Source organism: Raphanus sativus, unplaced genomic scaffold, assembly GCF_000801105.2.
Source record: "Raphanus sativus cultivar WK10039 unplaced genomic scaffold, ASM80110v3 Scaffold5011, whole genome shotgun sequence".
Lineage (NCBI taxonomy): Eukaryota > Viridiplantae > Streptophyta > Magnoliopsida > Brassicales > Brassicaceae > Raphanus > Raphanus sativus.
Genome location: NW_026620311.1, coordinates 1 through 5,163, shown reverse-complemented (window position 1 = coordinate 5,163; position 5,163 = coordinate 1). Strand labels below are relative to the sequence as shown.

Genomic DNA, 5,163 nt, shown 5'->3' with positions numbered 1-5,163 from the left:
TAGATGTTTAATGTATATTTATTTTTCTTATATTATATAGTTACTTATTTTAGTTTTATATATTGTATATTTACTTATTCTATTATTACTATAGATGTTAATAGAATATTTATATTTTTTATATTGTATATTTACTTATTTTCTATTTTTTCTTATATATTTATTTAACGTAATATTTCTATTTTTATGTTGTATATTTATTTATTTATTATACATTTTCAGATATTTAATGTAATATTTCTTTTTATTATATGGTATATTTACTTATTATCTATTTTTTCTTATATTGTAGATTTATTTTATTATTTATTTTAATTTGCAGTTCAGATATACGTTTAATGTAATATTTCAATTTTTAAATGGTATATTTAGTTATTATTTATTTTTTCTTCTATCGTATATTTACTTTTTTTGTAATAATGTCACGTGTAATTTTTCGGGAGAAGTCATTCCACTGATGTGGACACTCTCTAGAGCCTCGAAATTCTATTTTTCAGATATAGATTTAATGTAATATTTCTTTTTCTTATATTGTATATTTACTTAATATCTATTTTTTATATTGCATATTTATTTTATTATTTATTTTAAATTGCAGTTCAGATATATGTTTAATGTAATATTTCTATTTCTCAAATGTTATATTTACTTATTATTTATTTTTCTTTCTATTGTATATTTAATTTTTATTTATTTATTTATTTTTTTGGTAATAATGTAACGTGTCATCTTTTAGGAGAAGTTTGTCCGCTGATGTTGACGTTCTTTGGAGGCGACTTTATTAGAGAGAGACAAGAAACGGGCTACCGTACGCCTCCCTGAATCTCAGCAAGAAGCAGGCGAATCTCTGGATGATGCAGAGCTCTAATCGATCCCCTCCTCCAGATGACCGACCGAGTAAGATCCAGCGTTCGAGTTTGATTCTGGATCCAAAAAGCGGATCTCCGTTGCTGTTGCTGTGTCCAGAAGAGGGCGGTTGTCGTCTGTACAACCCAGAGGAAGACAGGGTTTACGAGACGAAGAGGGACTTTTCCGGGTATCGATTCCTCGGAAACTCGGGTAAGTGGTTCCTTGTGGCGGATTCTAAATCCAATCTCTATATAGTAGATGTGTTACGCGATGAGAAGATAGAACTCCCACGTCTAGAGCTGGTGTCGGAAGATGATGGTTGCGCTCATAATCTCAAGCCATTAGGAGATGATGGAGATTTTAACGAGACGTTGGTTGGTACTAGAAACTATGGGATTCGTAGATCTGCGGAAGATCTGAGGGGTCGAGTGTGGGTAGACGAGAAAACGGGAGACTACGTTGTGGTGTGTCGTTTCGACAGATGCGACTATATGCGATTTTGCAAGAGAGGGGATGATCGTTACCGTGAGATTCAAACACGGGTTGTTGCTAACGTGTTTTTAAAAGGCTTGGATGATATGGTACTCCATGGCTATAATCTTTACGTCTTTACTCCCCGCGGCTCCCTTCGACACATAGATTTGTCTGGAAAAGACGGTTTTGAGGATGTCATAAAGCATCCCATGTTTACATGGTATAGGCCATCTCCAAGTGCAGAAGAAGAAGAGGAACGAGTGAGGAGATCATACAAGCTCATCTCAGAACGCGAAAACATTGCTCTTGTTACAAGATCAGGAGAGGTTTTGTTGGTCCATAACTACGCTTACTACGAGTCTAATGAAAAGCATAGGATGTTCCGCGTGTACAAGAGGCAACTTAAAAATCAATAAGACCCCAAGACCTACAAGCCCAGGCTTCTTGAGGTGGATTCTCTAGGTGATGAGGCACTGTTTCTTGATTTGGGTATCACCGTGCCTGCTGACACTGCACTTGGTATCGAGCCAAACTCCATCTATTTCACCCGTGATGACCGCGTCCGTCACATGCCACGTTCATTCCTCGACATTTGCGTCTACAACCTTGCAACAAAGACCATCAAACGCTTCTCCACCCTCTCCTCCAACAACTTCAAAATAAAGGACGCTCACTGGTTTATCCCCTCTTGATTTCCCTTCTTCCTTGCTTTGTTTCTTTCTGCTTGAAGAACAAGATCTCTACTTTGTTTTCTTGTTTTGGTATATGCAAAGTGGGAATTTGTTGAGTTAAATGTTAAAAACACGTTGTAATTTTCGAATAAAGGCCTTTCAGGGTTTTGTTTGATAAGAGCACCATGGGGTTCTTTCTACCCATTGGAAGTGCTCTAATGATTATTAGGACGTTGGTGACGTGTACACAGTCATAATTCAGAACTGAGATGATCCTATGAGATGGTAATTACAAGATGAATTAATCAGATCATATTAATCACACACATCACATTTACAAATCGCGTCAGCTAGATAAAATATAACACGACTAGTCTCCTCTTGCTTTTTACTTGAAACAAGTTTTCAACGTTTTAAGAACAAATTCAATTTGAATGTTTAGTTATTTACTAAATGTAAATGTATTTTTTGATGTGATTGATCATGAAGCATATAGTGAAGTGTTGCGGATCTCTTTCTTTTTAGTCCCTTGTTCTCTGTTGCTTTTCGTTAAAACAATATTTTTGTCCTTTATAAGAAACAAACCCTTTTTTTCCTTTCTTCTTTTTTTTTTCTTTATATAAGAAACAAAATTCTCACAGTTTTGTGAGTTTTAGAGAAATAGCTCAAAAGGTATATGTTTTCCTCCATTGTTTCTTCAAGAAAAAGTTGGATCTTGCTCACATTGTAGTTCACATATTGGTTATACCCACTCGATAAAACTTAAAATGAAAAACTTTTCTCTGACCAAGGATTTCGGAGAGAAGAAAGTCGTTTCATTTTTTGCTTATTACATTCTCTTTCACGATTTTTCTTCCTGTTAAGCTAAATAGTAAAAACTGAGACCTTTTCGCTCAAAGTTTTGCTTTCTGTTCGAACTTGGTGACAAAGGCATGCTCTGTAAAACTTATATTTTGATTTCATTATCTTACTGGGTTTTATGCGACCATGCTATAATCTTCCAAAAATGATTGAAAAAAAGGCTCAAGCTTTTGTCTTTACAGCTTCCAAAAAAGCGAACTCTTTTTTTTTTTTGGTGAAGAAGGGAAAACAAATCAGTTTTTGAACTTATTGTGGGTCTATTCCTTTTGTTTACTCTGCTTAGCCCTCATGCTCTTCTGTTTTCCTGTCAGATCATTTGCTGGACTCTCGGAGACAAGACCATTTGCTGGTCACTCGAAGAAAAAACCAGTCGCACGGTATTGTTCTTGCTCGTGCTTTAGATTTACCAACCATATCTCTGTCTATATAAATAATCATGTCTTAGTTATCTTGCTGTTATTGCCTGTTGTTGGGTGACTTAGTGTAGGTATACCAATCGTTAGATGCAGTGAATTTTTTGTAGGTTTGATGCACCAATTGTATTGCAATTTATAATCGGTATAAGTGAATCATGAATACAGTCTTTACCCATTTTTGTGTAAACATTCTTTGTTGTTTCATTTTTCAGAAATGGAACAAATATTCCCTACGCTGACTAATCTTCCAGCACAGATTGCTTCTCATCTACAATCGATGATTAGTTGCTTGGAGAATTTGGACTTGAGTGCTCCCTTGAAGGCCTCAGTACCTCAGTCATGAACACATCTTTGAGATTCGGGATTCAACAAACAGGTTGCGCTGTCTGTTCAAGAGATTTAGGGATGATGATGAAGAAGCAGCTAGAAAAGAAGTGGCGGTTTATCTGTTGGATCATCCACCAAACAGCCACAGATCATTGTCTGAAACTGTTTATGGCTTTGCTGGAGTCCGGCCAACCGTTTTTGTGAGATTCCGATGCAACAGTGAAGTGGTGATGGGAATCTTGGTTGAGTTTGTTGACGAGGCTTATGTCATTGATCAGGATTATGACTGGCCTATAAGCACCAACGACATCCAGAGTTATAGTGTTACTTGACATCAGGTTTGGAAACATGGACCGCAACAGGGAAAACATCCTTCTCAAAGAAGACGAGGGCGTAGCTCATCTAATACCCATAGACCACGAGTACTCATTTGCCAATGAGGTACATGCCTACAACTGTGCTGGATTTGCTTGGTTGAAATCAAAGGACTTTGGTGATTACGATGTTGCATTCTCTCCTGATTGTGTCACTTATGTTTCACAACTCGATCCTGGTGCCGATTTGGAGTTTCTGAGGCACTGTGGATGACAAGTTGAACCTTACTACGTTGAACAACTCACCATCTTCACAATGTTCTTGAAGAAAGCAGTGTCCAAAGGTCTTACTGCGTTTCACATCGGCAAAATTGCTTCATTTTGGTGTGATGATAAAAGGCATAACCTGCAGGCCATAGTTGATAGCGTTGTGGAAGGAGGAAATTACATTGAGAATGAGGGGGTATACGCATGGAAGAGCGTCTCACAGAATATGTGATGCTGAATCTGCCGTAGTAGAAGATTACAAGATAGTCTAGTTTCTTCAATCTATATCCTTAGTTTCTGTAATATGTACTTTCCTTTTTCTTAGATAAAAAATCTTTTTAATAATTTGTATTTCTCTTTAGTGGTTCCGTAACTTCCGTTATTAATTTAGTTGCTCCAAACTGTGATCGGTAATTCGAATATGTTACATAAAAGTAAGCTTTAATTTTAACAATATTTCCATTAAAAGCCATAATTTCCAATATTCCAATCCATAATCATTCATTATTATTATTACTAGGAAAGAAATCCACGCGTTCGCGCGGACTATTGAGTTCCTTACAAAATATTATTTGTGTACAATTTTTTTACATTTATTAACTATGTACTTTTTACTATACACAAATCTGTAAAATATACTATACGCATATTCAAAATTAGTTTGAGTTACTTTAAGTTCATTTTATATTTTATTTTAAAATACTGATCAATTAAGAAATTTATGAAAAACAAAGATAAGATATTGAAAATATTAGATACTCAAAAGAATAACAAAAAATCCTTAGATGTGTTTTAATAAATATTTAGAACAAATAGCAATTTGTAAACGAATCCATTTACAATTATAAATAAGAATTAATCTTAACCTTATTATTACTAGAAAGAAACTTCTATATATAAAGACTTTTAGTTGACAAAAAAAACATATAAAGATTTTTTATTACAACATATATCTCTACCTCTATGACATAAGACTAATGGAAT

At 34.8% G+C, this 5,163-nt stretch overlaps 2 pseudogenes; both read left to right on the top strand.

The window, feature by feature from the left end:
* Positions 1 to 731: 731 nt before the first annotated feature.
* LOC108836179 (F-box protein At5g25290-like) lies at positions 732 to 2,164 on the top strand (annotated as a pseudogene).
* Positions 2,165 to 3,485: 1,321 nt separating this feature from the next.
* On the top strand, positions 3,486 to 4,418 carry LOC108836180 (phosphatidylinositol 4-kinase gamma 2-like; annotated as a pseudogene).
* The last annotated feature ends 745 nt before the right edge of the window (positions 4,419 to 5,163 follow it).